Here is a 15,040-nt window from a genome sequence, read left to right on the forward strand (position 1 = left end):
GGTGCCGGCGGTAGGTGCGAGGCAGCCACTCGCGTCCGAGTTCGCATCGGTGTATCTGGGTTACACCGCTCCTTGCCCCCTCGCCGCGTGTGCCCGGAGAGCTGGGTGAAGCCCTGCTTGTTTGGTTGTGCCCGGAGAGCTGGGTGAAGCCCTGCTTGTTTGGTTGTGCCCGGAGAGCTGGGTGAAGCCCTGCTTGTTTGGTTGTGCCCGGAGAGCTGGGTGAAGCCCTGCTCGCTGCCTGCCCCCGAGAAGGGTCCCCGCAGGTCTCCAGTTACAACGTGGAAGGGCATTTTGAGCACGGGAGACCCAGTGTTGTCACGAAGCGGTGCTGCACCAGGGCCAAATAAGAAAGGCTATTAAATACCCAAGCGGGTTAGATCCCAGCTGTTACATTTCACTAGAAAAAGCCAAGAACCTGTAAAAAGAGGAGTAGCGTAAGAAGCCTTTCCAGCTTCCAGATAACTTTTTATTACTGCTCACCTGCATGCGGTTTCCAAGTCTGCAGCTTTTTTGTTTACTCCAGGAAATAAGAAATGAGCCTGACAGAACAGCTGTGACAGCAGCATTTTACCTTTCCTAGATACGTGTCTTGGAAAGTAACGCGTCGGCACAGGGAAAAGAGGAAACGTGGGGATTGTTTTTTATAAAGGGTGCAGGCAGCTGCTTTTATAACGGTGTGCACAGAGTGGTAGCTCCGTGACAACTGTCCGACTCTCCCTTCTCTAAGGGAATGCAGAAGACAACTTGCAAATCAGGAAAAATTTCCATGCTTTTAAATTTGTTAGCTGATTAATTAATCTGCTTACACGACGTGATACAGCAGTTCTCTTACCAAGTTTTGTATCGATTTCAAAAGTTAAAAATGAGCACAGGCATCGTCTTCTGGTACTCCCCGGAGTGCGAGTCAAGACCAGGGTTGGTTTATTACTTAACTGCAGTTCCCATAATCTAGTGATGATTCAAGCCAGGGCTTTTTTGACTTTGTCCTTTGATTATGCAGTACTTTTCCCATTCCTTGTAGTGCTTGCTTAGAGCTGGCGCTCAGGAGCAGGTTAAAGAAAAGCTTCTTTGCCTTTTTGACTGCAGCTGGCTGTTTTACATACTGTTTCATGTGTATGGTCCTGTGAGAATGTAGAAGCTGCTATGTTAAGGAGTTCCTTATGGTAATACCTTCTGTCACTAGGAACAGCTAAGATGGCCTCCAGCCACTGCACTTAAGGCTGTCAATTTACTTGAGATTTCTGGCAGTGGTTCAGGCTTTAACAGGATGTATCTATTGATGACTTAGTAATTTCCCTCTCTGTGTTATGCTTCCCAGTCTCCCTGCTCCTTCTCTCTTGCTTCCTTGGAAAGGACCTGAAAGAGCTTTGTGGGTAGAGAAAGTTTATGGGTTTTGAATCAAGGAGGTTTGGGGTTTTTTTGGTCATATGTCAGACCTGGTGATGGGAATATCCTATAATTATCAGGAAGGTGAAGATGGTACGGATTTTCTCCAAAGGCTTGTTTGTCCTGTGTGCTGCACTTAAAGCATGTGCACAGGCAAGTGGATGTAAACAGACCTGAGCTCTTTTGCCCATGCCCTGAGATGGCCAGACGTGAGACAGCTGTTGGTGTAGGTGTCCTGTGAGTCATGGTTCAACCCCCCCACAAAACCCTGCTGGGAGGGGGGCTTGGATATAGCACTGTGCTAAGGGCTTGGGGTTGGAGCTGGTTGGGGTTTGGCCAGTTCAGCATGAAGGCAGAGGCTCTTAAGTCTGCTTTTTACCTACTCTTATGAACATACCTTTTACCTTCTGGGAGTACAGATGGCAGACAAATCAATATTTTATAAAGAAGGCAGACACTGTGGTCTTGGTGGTATGAAGAGAACACTCTATTTCCTAAGGAGGTCATCTTGCAATAAAAGAAAGCAGCGATCAATCAGGGCATAGCCTGCTAAGGGAGGAAAGCTGGGAAGGTGCAATGTTTGTGGGAATGACTGGAGCACCTGCTGTCCAGGGATGTTTGCGTTGCATCCCTGTCCTGGCAAAACTGACAAGTGGAGCTCTATCGGAGAGTTTCTTGATGCAATACAGAGTAAAATAGAGTCCAATTCAGATGTGTGTCATCCAATGCTCAGGAAATTTAAGGGCACCTCTGTTAACAAAGTAGGGACTTGTGCTGGTTTTATCAGGATGCAGCTCTTGTCTCCTCCACACCCCTGCAACTGCAGCCTGCAGATACTCATTGGCATGTCAGGATTCAGTTGCACAGAAATGGCCTCATCTCTTTTGTAGATGCTGAATTCCACTCCTCATCAGTGGAAGCTGCATGTGTTTCTTGCTGTTGGAAGTGAAACCACCTGTAGATGTCTGTCTTCAGTCACCTTTTGATTTCTTGATTGGCTTCTGTCTGTGGTAGCGAGTTTTTTTTCTAGGCTAGTTGTTTCAGAAGATGCCAGCTTTACTGTGTTGTTTTTGCATTCCTTAGTGGAGTTTGGGAGTTGGTGAATAATGTTCTTAGATGATACCCACATAAAATCTCCAGTTTTTCACTGTTTGTCCAGCTTCAGCCCTTTCAATTTGAAGAGGAAGAGTGGATATGATTAATGCATTTTTATTCTTTGAGTTTGAATGTAAGCTCCTGGAAAAATGCCCTCAAGTAGTTCAGTTTGATTTCTTGACAAGATGAAGTTATGAAATATTTATGCACACCAATTTTGGCCCTCTGCTAAGAAAGGAGGGCTTTTCTTTATGGTATGAGAAGAAGAAGGAATTAGAGGAGGTAGTCTGTTGTTACATCAAGATTTAATTGGAAGTAGTTAGGTATCAGTGCCTACCTTATCCATCTAGAAGTGATAAATATGTCCACTTATGTTTTTTCAGATGAAATTTCAAGATTGTGTTTTAGCTGTGTTCCAGGTTGTGCTTTTGGAAGCTGTTAAGTCATAAGCCAAGTTTTGATTGTTTTAATCTGTTCATGTGTTTTTGTATTTTGCTAGTGAATATTGTTATATTAATCGAACAAGTAGACTGGAGGGGGGGGAAGCTGTCACTCTTGAGAGGAAGCAAATATTTTTTTTTCTAAGGGTTTTTTTTCCTACTTAAATAAAGGCTTAAATATTTCTAGGGGATAGCTCAAATACAAACCTGTTAAAAGAGTGCTAAACACCGAACCGAAGAGAATGAATGGACTGTCTCACGCTGTGGAATTCACTGAGTGGGCCGTTTCAGTTGAAAAGAAGCAAGACTGGAAGAGCAAGAGAGGAGTGAGCTTTGTCCTGGTTTTTGTTGTGTTTTTTTTCTGTTCCAGTCCCCCGTGCCCCCCCCTGCCCTGCCCCTGATCTGCCTTGTCAGAGCTGACTCCCACCCCAGGGACACCCAGAAGTTTGTGGGTGGGTGCAGTGGGAAAAAATATTTCGCTCTGGGAACCGGCAGCAGAAAGAGATTTTATCGGAGTGTGGTTGTTGGAACAGGGCAAAAGGTGAGCGTCGCTGGTCTCCCAGAAAACAGGGATGTGTGTGAGGCTTGGGTTGGCTGCCTGTGGACCTGTTGGTGGAAAAAGCTAAATGTGAAGCTGTGGCTGTATCTTGTTGCTGATGCTGAAATGATGATGTGTGTGATTGTCGCAGGGCTTTACATTTCTGGTAATTGTTTTCCTAAGGATGAATTTGGAGGGTAAAAGAGAAATGCTATCAAGGTTAAGATCTGGAAAAGAACTGCCTTGCATGGAGCTGAACTTCAGGCCAAGCTTTTTCTGTTTGTGTGTGGTTGGTTGGTTGGTTGGTTTTTGTAAGCTCACTGCTCCCTTTGGACTCAAGAGCTTGTCATTCTTTTTCTTAGTGGAACTCCCCTTCCCCCAGCCACCAAAAGTGAAGAGCAGCCTTTCACACACAGCTTGAGTATGAACTGGAAGAGTTCACAAAAATTCACAGCTTGTGTACAAAGACTAACGTTTCAGTGATTGAGAGGGCATGTGGTCCTTTGATTTTGTTTTGGGTTCTTTGAAAACGGATTTCTACATGGTCTCAGGAACAGATGTTATGGAAACTGGTGCTCTTTGGAGCAAACATTGTGGCACTTGTCCTCAACTCATAGAAAAGTGATTTGCTGCTGTACATAGTGGAGAAACCACTTCTCTGGGAGGGAGACTGTGGATTGCTGTAAGCCACTGAGACTCAAAAGGAAATTTCTCTGTGTTGTAAATGTGTGGTTGCTGTAAGATGACAATTAGTGGCTATAAAGAAAGGAAAAATCTATAAAATAACAAATTTAAAGGGTGATTTCTTCTTTCCTACCCCTGAGTGAACTCTTTGTGAATATTAGGAGTGGGTGAATAGTGAGTTCATGCTGCTATTGCTCCTGGAGATGAAGAAAATTTATTTACTTGTTTATTTTATTTCAGTTTCTTTTTTCTTTTCTGTTCCAATACTTTCCGTGGTGACAACCATCTACCACAGTCGCGTTCAGGAGAGTATTGTTCCCTGCAGCACGCTACTGTAGGTCTTATTCAGGTTCCAAATACTTGGAAAGTGAGCACCCTCACAGCTTATCAAAGAACATCATACTCAGTAGAACGGTGTGGCCGTGTACATAAGGAAAATTTTGCATTGCGTCACTCTACCAGTGCAGGTTATCTGTGCAGCTGAACAATACTGTGAAACTACAAAGAGACTTATTCTTTTAGGGCCTGAATGGTGCTCTGCATGCTTTGTCTTGAATGAGCTCCCTCTTTCCAGAAGCTAGTGCAGGGTGTTTCAGTAGTTTGCTACTGAATAAACCTTTAACAGGAATCGTGGGGGTAGGGCAAAGCTTTTGAGGGGACCAAGAAAGAAGTTTCATATATGCTCAGACTCTGGGCAATGGCCATGATCTGATTTCCCATTCTGGGTGTGGCTGTTACGTACTGCAGGTGATGGTTTTCATATACTGGGCAGACAGAAATGTCTCTGATTTGAAGGCAAAATTTCTCAAGATATGCTGTATCCACATGGCTAGATTTCTTTTTTTCTTATGAGCTGAGCAGCTTTGAAAGTCTCAAGTGTTTATACTGTGTGTTCTGCCATTAAAGTATAATCTCAGAAACATCTCCTCCTTGCTTCCTCTTCTTTCATCCTTTACCTTGTGGTCTGCTGTTTCCATCAAGACAATTGCCATTAATGACTGCTCCTGGGGCCTTGTTTTGTTTTGTTGTTTTTTCTTCTATTTTCCTCTGCTTGGCAGGGATGTGTTCCAGAAACATTTTAGTGAAAAAGCTTTTAATACATTTAAAATCTGCAGCTACCGAATGGTGTCTGTGAAGATTATAGTGCCCTTGTGGAGATGGAAGCCAGCAAATTGGCAACACCTATCCCCAGGAGTACCACAGGTTTCCAATGAGGCAGATAAAGAGTTCAGCAGCATACTTGTTTTACACCTAAGTCGATTATTTATTTGAGCTGCTTTCATGTTTGGCCATGATTCAATGTACAATAGTGTATACTGTGTGTTATTTAACCAGTAGGGCTTTTGCACTACCCTTGGTGGTGTGGTAGAGCTGCTAAGATGCAAAGTGGTTGCCTTGGTCTTATTTCCTACATATTTAATAAATGTTCATATTCTTTTCTGTCATACAGGATATGAAACTTACACCTCTTTCTTTCAGTTTCTGAAGCCTTTGTGTATAAACCTAGACAAACTCTTCCTGAATAATTATGGTATAGACTCATAGAACAGTTTGGGTTGGAAGGGGCCTTTAAGGGTCATCTAGTCCAACCCCTTGCAGTGAGCAGAGACTTTTTCAACTAGACCAGGTTGCCCAGAGTACCATCCAACCTGACCTTGAATGTTTCCAGGGATGGGGCATCTACCATCTCTCTGGGCAACCTTTGCCGGTGTCTCACCACCCTCACAGTAAAGAATTTCTTCCTGGTATCCAAACTGAATCTACCCTCTTTTGGTTTAAAACTACTACCTCTTGTGCTTTTGCGACAGGCCCTGCTAAAAAGTTTGTTCCTATCTTTCTTATAGTGTCCTTTCAAGTATTGAAAGGCTGCAATAACATGTCCCCGAAGCCTTCTTTTTTCGAGGCTGAACAACCCCAGCTCTCTCAGTGTTATTTCATAGCAGAGGTGCTCCAGCCTTCTGATCATTTTCATGACCCTCCTCTGGTCTTGTTCCAAAAGCTACATGTTGTTCTTGGGGACCTCAGGATTGAACACAGTACTGCAGGAGGGGTCTCACAAGAGCAGAGGGAAGGAATCACCTCCCTCACCTCCTGGTCATACTTCCTCTCCTTCAGCCCAGCGTATGGTTGGCTTTCTGGGCTGTGAACACACATTGTGAGCTCATGTTCAGCTTTTCATCCACCAGTACCCCCAGGCCCTTCTCTGCAGGGCAGGTCTCAGTCCCATCGTTCCCCCAGCCTGTATTGATCCTGGCAGTTGCCTCAACCTAGGTGCAGGACCTTGACCTTTTTGAATGCCATGCAATTCACATGGGCCCATTTCTTGATCCTGTCTAGTTCCATCTGGATGGCATACCGTCCCTCATGTATTAGAAGGTGAAGAACCGTCATTATTTCCTTAATTGGAGTTCAGCCATGGATTTCAAGTTATAGGACTTGAAGTCCTAGAGGAAGCTTAGTGCCTTGGCTTTTGTTTTTCTTCTTGTTTGATTTTTGGTTTTGGTTGTTGTTTGGTTTTTTTCCATTTAAACTACACAAAGCTTTCAGATGAGGCACAAGATATACATAAAGGAATTAAGATGTCCTGAACAGTTAGTAAAACCCTTAATCTTAAAACATGTGGTGTAATGAATCACGTGCTGCTGTTGTAAGAATAGGTAGTAAGGAATGGTACAAGTCTAGCATAGGAAAGAAGGGTTTTGTTGTTTTATGCTTTGTCTGTCAGTGCTGTTCTGGGACTAGGTGTTCCTGGCTTCAGTTACTATATGGATTGGCACTCCCTGTATTAGCCCAGCAAAGGCACTCCAGGGAGTGTGCCAAGATGAAGTGCTGGAGGATATTGGACAATGTGGTCTGGTGCTTCAGGATTTGATGGAAGTTGTGGGAAGAGCTACAGCATGTTCCAGTCATTCCAGTGGTGGTTTGTCAGCAACGAAGGGCATGGGTGTTGCTTCATTTCCTTTTGGCATTAGGAGTAACAAGTTGGTTGGATTAGGGAAGCTTAAGTTTCTCCCCTATAGGAAAATATTCATCATCATCATAATGTGGATTGCATATGACTCAAAACCAACCTTCATAAAACCCAGTCAGCCAATATTTCAAGTCTGAAATTTTTGCTTTTAATAGTGCTTCCCTTTGGAAAGAGTTCTATGTAGCATTTGTGGTCTGTGATTTTCATACCATTTATAGTATAAAAAGCTTGCAGAGCTAACTTCACTGCACCTTCACCTGTAAGCCAAATCTGCTACTCTGAAGACCTAGAAGAGAAAATGTAAAATTGAGGTGCATAAGCAGACTGGAGTGTGTGTCTGATGATTGTGGCCCTGTCTGCTTTGCAGTATGTGGTGGTGGGCATGTCAGCCTAACACTGCTAATACCACAGCTTTGCCAGAGCACCTGCACACTTGGCTGAGACATTGCATCAGCAAGAAGAGCTGCTCTCTCTCCACAGCTCCTGAGCTCCTGTGCTGCTGCATGATATATGGCACCATCAGGCACGTTGCTGCACACTGGGGAGTAGAAATGTCTTCCTAGGGGCGGGGAAGGTTTAAAATCCAGCATGCTCATCTCATACTTTGCTTTGGTTTTTGGTTTGTGCAAAGGAGTGATTGGAAGCTTGGCCTTCAAAAAGAGATTGGTGGAGTGTTGGGGTGGTGTAGGGGGGGAAGGAGATAACTGTTTAGCTTGTACAAGACGTTAATACCAACAGCTACTGCAGTGGCTAACTTTAAGTGGGAGAAATGACTACAGAGGTGTAAGGGAGGTTGCAGTTGGAGAGCAAGAATTGCCAAATTCACAAGCTAAGTCTGTTGTGTGTGGGAAGATGCTCCTGAGCCTGCAAAATGCACACCAAGTATCTGGATCAAGCCACTATGCAGACCTGACGTGACCAGCAAGAGATGCTGAAGCTGTGGGTTCAGGGGGCTCAGGGAGTCTTATGCCAGGGGCCTCAGCATGTGCATGCCCAGCAAGAGCTGGTGTGTGCTCAGCAGAGGAGTGGATGGTGATTTCACTAGGATAAGTAGCAAATCTTTTGGCAGGGATGGTCACTTGAAGCTTCCTGGAGGTGGTAACTTAGAAGAAGATGCAAAATTGAAAAGTGCCTTTTCTATTTGACTTTTTCTTTTCTGCTATTATAACTGATGCAAGTTGTCATCACAGAAAACTTGGACTTGTGCATATTTCTTTAGCCTGGGAGGGTGTCACTGAGCTCCTAAAGAGAACCAAGATATGAATAAGGTCTTGGAGGCTGGAAGATGCCTGAGAGCTTAACTGGAGTTGCCAGTTCATCCCGGAGTTGCCTTATGCCAGGGCTGGGCTTTAGTGACTCAAATGTAAATATTGCATAAAACACAACATGCTGCCATAGTATGTGTGAAACAAGCAGGGGAAACCTTTCTGGCAAAGTGGTGGTGGCAGGGAAGCTGAGGAGTTTCTCCTTACAGTCAGAGCTGGGGGAGTGGGAAGAAAAGCTACAGAAGGGACTAAAAGCCCCCTTTGACAGGCTGGTGTGTGCCTTGTGCTGCTCTGCTCACTCTCTATATGTGTTTGTGACAAAATTTATGTCTGGCATGGGTGAGGATGTCACTTAGTGGGTGGCAGGTTTCCAGAGAAGGGCTGGGGGCAGTGCAGGGGTGTGCATCCTCCAAAGGCAATGTGTTGGAGGTGAGGCTGCACAGGGACGTGGTTCTCCTGTGCAAGAGGGATATAGGCTAATTGGGGAGGGTTTAGAGATTAACCATCCTAAACTGCTTATTTACTCTGTCATAGAATCATAGAATGATAAGGATTGGAAGGGACCTCTGGACATCATCGAATCCAAACCCCTTCCAAAGCAGGATTACCTAGGGCAGGTCACACAGAAATACATCCGGATGGGTTTTGTCCTGAAGAGAGAGACTGTGTCCACGGCTCACCTGAGGGTACGAGTGGAAGAAGGTCCCCGTGTGTACACCAAGCAGTCATTTCAGAATTATGCCCACTGGCCCTATCCAAGTATCTTCCCCCTCGTTGTGCTGCTGAGGGCTGAAGTGAGCTGGGTTGCAGGATTGAAACAGAGCAGGCTGGCAGCTGGGTTTGCAAGAGTCATACAGTCTAAATACTCAGTTACTAAATTACTTCCAGGAACTATTTCAAAGTAATCCACAAATGCGTAGAACCCCCTCCCACGTGTTTTGTTTTTCTGTTTGCAGCTTTTCTTGTTGCTGTTCCAACTGGCAGTTTTTCTTATTTGGCCCAGTAAAAGCAAGCACTGACTATTCTTGTTACTTCCTGGCACCTTACCACTTTAGAGATGAAAGAGGGAAGACTGGGGCAGGAAGACAAAAGAAACGTTTTATCTAAGTCAGAGCTGGGGGAGTGGGAAGAAAAGCTACAGAAGGGACTAAAAGCCCCCTTTGACAGGCTGGTGTGTGCCTTGTGCTGCTCTGCTCACTCTCTATATGTGTTTGTGACAAAATTTATGTCTGGCATGGGTGAGGATGTCACTTAGTGGGTGGCAGGTTTCCAGAGAAGGGCTGGGGGCAGTGCAGGGGTGTGCATCCTCCAAAGGCAACGTGTTGGAGGTGAGGCTGCACAGGGACGTGGTTCTCCTGTGCAAGAGGGATATAGGCTAATTGGGGAGGGTTTAGAGATTAACCATCCTAAACTGCTTATTTACTCTGTCATAGAATCATAGAATGATAAGGATTGGAAGGGACCTCTGGACATCATCGAATCCAAACCCCTTCCAAAGCAGGATTACCTAGGGCAGGTCACACAGAAATACATCCGGATGGGTTTTGTCCTGAAGAGAGAGACTGTGTCCACGGCTCACCTGAGGGTACGAGTGGAAGAAGGTCCCTGTGTGTACACCAAGCAGTCATTTCAGAATTATGCCCACTGGCCCTATCCAAGTATCTTCCCCCTCGTTGTGCTGCTGAGGGCTGAAGTGAGCTGGGTTGCAGGATTGAAACAGAGCAGGCTGGCAGCTGGGTTTGCAAGAGTCATACAGTCTAAATACTCAGTTACTAAATTACTTCCAGGAACTATTTCAAAGTAATCCACAAATGCGTAGAACCCCCTCCCACGTGTTTTGTTTTTCTGTTTGCAGCTTTTCTTGTTGCTGTTCCAACTGGCAGTTTTTCTTATTTGGCCCAGTAAAAGCAAGCACTGACTATTCTTGTTACTTCCTGGCACCTTACCACTTTAGAGATGAAAGAGGGAAGACTGGGGCAGGAAGACAAAAGAAACGTTTTATCTAAGGGGGAGAAATGGCATGTGTGTGCAGATCTTTTCTTCATGTCCAGCTTTCCTCTTGCATCTTTCAGTAAGTCCCTTTGGGGCACAGCTGGATTCAAGGAGACTTTGCCTCCAGTCTTTGTCATTCAGTCCTTCCTCCAAGCTACTGTCCTGCACTTGTGGGCTTCCAGTAGATGTTGCAAGTTATCTGCGGTTGTTTCTAAGGTTGCTGTAAGGTGAAACACCCAGTATTTTTTAGCAGTAGCAAAATGGACCAGTGCAAGGAGCTGCTTCTGGTTTTCTGTTATCCTTTCTTGCCTTCAGATAGGATAGTCCTTCCTTTTACCTCTTCCAGCATTATTGGCACATTGCTGTTGTCTTCTTGTCCTGTCCTCCAGCTTCTTACAGCTCCTGCACATACTCTTGCTTCTCAGTCCCTCCATGCTGTTATCTTTTCCCTCCATTCCCTCTTCCCTCAACTTGGAGGGAATTGGGGTATTTCTTGGGCCAGACAGCAGCATGATGTTTGGCTGTGTGTGTACCAGGAGTGATAGCTGTGTATTTGCTAGCAAAGGTGAAGAAGCAAGCAGGGGAAATTATTTCAGGCACTTCTACAGACTTCTAAGTTTCTGGTCACTGAGACCAGAAGTTGGAACTGCAACTCGTTGCTGTTGGAAGGAGACAGGTGTTCTGGGCTTCACTGCAGAGGGGTGGTTTATATCAGCAGAGATAACATGGGATGTCCCTCTGTGGAGTCTTATGCTTTGCTGCTGACATGCTGTTTGGTTTAACTTCCGTAAAGGGAGTTTTGCTGGCAGGACCAAAGTGTGAATCAGTAGGCTTTGCATGTCATGCTTCCTTTTATCAGCCAGAACTGACTGCTTGCTTGACTTACAGAAAGTGAGTGGAGATGCTGTTGATTTGTAAGAACAGTAGTAATCCTTGTCTATTTGTTACACGATATGATTAGATGGAAGGAGAATCCTGTGTATATATATCCTTGTTGGAAGACTGGTTTCCAAAATATTAAGTTATTCCTGCTTCTTTCTTAGCATTTTTGTTCAGGCTCTGTTGATGAAAAGTTCACAATGCCCCTTTTTCTCTTTGAAAGGGGCCATAACCACACACATGGGGTAATATCTAAGATCTTTTCAGAGTTGTCCTTATGTAAATTAATTGTGGTCAGGCTTTTTTCCTGTCTTTGTCTCCAAATGTGAAACCGCACTGTACTACTCATAGCAGGAGAATATAGAAAGCACTGGTGTGTACGTGGCTCAGAGAGATGATAGGGTTCCATAAGAAAATACAAAATGTGACTAGTTGTACATGTGTGTTACTGCAGTCGCTAAACCCAGGATGTGGCAGGAGGCAAACAGCAAAACTGCAGCACCATCGCAGCTGAATGTCGGACAAGCTGGAGGAAAAGATCATTGCTGTTTCATGTTTTATAGGTTACATTATCAAATATCATTTGGGTTCCTGTCAGTATGTAACAAAATATATCTGTGATCAAGTGGCTGGTGGGCAAAGATAGATGTGTCCTCAAGGGGAAAGTGAGGCATGATGGGCTTTTCTTCACTCCCCATTCTGTGTGCTGCTCACCAAAAGCAGAAGCTTTCCTTTTCACAGGAGGGTTTTGTTTTGTTTTTTTTCCCCCTTCTTAAAATAATAAAATTATTAAAAAGGGATGTTATTTGCTTATCCCTTCTGTTTTGTTCAAAATAAAGCCATTCTTTTTATACCTTACAGTTCAAGTGTCGATTTTGCTGAAATGGTGGAAATAAACTGCATTCAAGACTGTTCTTGATCAGAGAAGAGTTGGGTGTTTTGATTGCATTCCTCTTTGGTAGTATTCCCACATTGCTCAGATACTCTTTCTGTACCAGGATGTAACCAGACCAACCAGCTGCCTAATTACAGCTGAACATCCAAAGTTTCTGTGCGTGTGTATGGTCAGCCCATGTCTGAACAGGCATTGCCCTTTTATTAGCGATATTTGAATTTTTCCAGGTTGAGCAGAAGGGGTAGAATGGACAAAGCTAAAATGCAAAGGCAACAGCAGCCCTGACAGGCGGGTACCATGTGTGCACGATCAATTAGTTCCTGTGCAGTCTCTGAGGGCACCAGAATATGGGCCAGGCCACTGGGCAAGCAGCCAAGTGGCAACTCGACTTCAGAGCAGAGCTGAACTTTTGCTTGCTTCCAGCTGTTTTTATTCTATCCTTACCCAGGCCGGGGGGGTGGGGGAGAATCAGAGGCAAATTAAAGTGCAGTGATGAGTTATTTCAAAGCCAAAGAAAACTATGTTTGAGCAGCTCCTGGATTTTGGCTACTTTATTTTTAATTGGGAGTTTGTCCAAGATGCCCCAGGTTCAAACAGAAATCACTGCTGAGCAACACAAAGCAGCACAGTGTCTCTTTAGGACTTGGGATATATAATGAGAGGACTGAGTGTGTTTACTTGGATACTATTTTAAAGTACCATCTAATTATAAATAACTGACAATGAGAGATCCCCAGCTCTCCTGCTGTTCTCAGGAAAGGTCTGAATGAATAGGCCGCTTTTCTGTCTGCCAGGGCCATCTAGAATCCAGCTCTATGCCTTAAATCCATGAGGTTGGTAGGGTTAAAATTGTCTTCATCAGCATCCTGAATCTGGGGAGTTTTAGCCAGACTTCCAGACTATCAACCATCACACGTGGGGAAAGATGACTTCTGCAGCAGCTAAGGTGTGCAGCTGCCTTCAGTTTTACTGAATAGAGCAACTGTTGTATATCTCTGCTTGGAAATAAATAGGAAGCCAGTGAACTATGTAGTGCAATGCTAAATGGTGACCTCCTACCTCTAAGTACTAAGCTTCTCAAACTAGGTACATGGTGCTAAGCAGACAATTGGAAGGGTATCCTCCAGTGGACTTCACAGTATTTATAGATGCGTCTGAGCAGGAGCTTTCTAGCATGAGGAATGCTTATGTCTAATGAAAGAAAACTTCATCTTTCCTAATGAAGTATTGGAGGCACTGATTTTGATGGTGTAAGGCTGCACAGAAATCTCATTACTGCTGTGTTTTGCTTTTGGTCAGGTAGTGATGTCATTCTCTTTATTCATACCTATCAGGCTGCTTATGAAAGCTACTCTTTGGATTCCTCATTTCCAGACCTGGTGCCTTGATTGCAAAAGAGAAAAAAATACTTTATTATTTTTTTTTTTTTGCCTCAGACTTTGTCCATGAGAATTCAAAATTGGAAATAACCTAAAAGTAAGAGGAACATGAAAATTCTTTTCTCTCCCTCTCTGTGGTACTAAACTAGGCTAGAGCCCTTCTTATATGCAATACAACGTTATTTAACCTCCTCCTCAGTATTTGTAACGTGACCATTTTAAGTGTAGTTAAACTTGGCATGTTCTGCTCTTATTCTTAACACTCCAGATTTGTGATCTTAGGTGACTTCAAAACCAGAAAACTTTCTTCCTTAAGAATCTCAGTTTTCAATTAATTGAGTTATTCCAATATATATATATTTTTTAATATCCTTCAAACATAAGATACCATGATAAGTAGTTGGTATTATTCAACATGTTGTAGGATATCAAAGTAGTTTAAAGGATTGGTGGGACTTTCTGGGGTGCTTTGTAAGTAACCATGGTGATTGACTGTTCTGTTGGATCAATCTTAAAGCTAAATCTGTTGTGAGGATACAGCAAATCTGCAGTTACATCTGGTGATGCACAGCATTAATAAGATGAGTAATTATGATAGCAGCAGAAAGTTATTGTGTTTTGGAATGCAAATGTTAAGATGTTGTTGTACTGAGTGTTTTTTTCCCCTGTGTGGGGGTGGAGAGCAGTCTGTGTTGAAAGATATGTTTTGGCTTGTTTGGCTTAAGTTCATAAAAAGTAGGGTTTCTCATTCTGGGTTGTTTATTCTGAATGCTTGAAACAAACACAAACAAAGCTCAATGAAATATGTGTTTTTATTATTTTTTTTTCCCCTTCTAGTTTTCTTACAAACACAAAGAAAGCAAGATGCTAAGGTTCAAACTGTGAGATAGCTGAAGTCAGCAGAGCATTTACCATCAGTGGCAGTGGCACCAGAATTCTGCTTAGTGTTTATTTAAAATATTTGTGCTCCTCTTCCCTGCAGTAGGTCAGACAGGTTTTTTTTAAGACTCGCTGAGATGCTGTCTGTGTATTCACAGCTAGAGAAATCTTGTCTTGGAACAAACTGGATTTTTCAGTGGATTAATCTGTCCCATTGCCTTGTAACAAGATTATGGTTTATGCTGATTTGTTGCAACAGTACTGGTATATCCAGTCATTCTAATAGCAAAATGCTAATCCTGAAAAATAAATCTGTCTTCTTGCTGGCAAACATAAAAAGAATAGGGGGATGGGAGTCTCTGCTCTCTCATTGGGTGTATTAGTGGGTGATAGCTTGTGTTCAGCCTCAGTTGGATTCAAGCTATTTGATTGTATCAAGCTTTTGCAGAGGAATTTGAAATGGCAGAAGTAAAGCCTTATCTCGTTTCTCTTGGTTGTGAAATACTTAATGGTCACCCAGAGCAAAGTCTGATCACAGTAGTGTGAGGGTGAAGGATTACATCAGGGCACAAAGCAGCGCCAGTAGGGATGTTAGGCAGCCTGAGGGTGATGCTGTCCTTACCCCTTCCCTGCTGAA

The 15,040-nt window shown here is 43.7% G+C and overlaps 1 protein-coding gene across 1 annotated transcript in view; it reads left to right on the forward strand.

Moving 5' to 3' along the window:
• GAREM (GRB2 associated, regulator of MAPK1) overlaps window positions 1-15,040 on the forward strand; it is a 104,379-nt gene that overhangs the window by 996 nt on the left and 88,343 nt on the right. The window lies entirely within an intron of this gene.

The sequence above is a fragment of the Chaetura pelagica genome, unplaced genomic scaffold, assembly GCF_000747805.2.
Source record: "Chaetura pelagica isolate M959 unplaced genomic scaffold, ChaPel_1.0 scaffold109, whole genome shotgun sequence".
In the NCBI taxonomy this organism is placed as follows: domain Eukaryota; kingdom Metazoa; phylum Chordata; class Aves; order Apodiformes; family Apodidae; genus Chaetura; species Chaetura pelagica.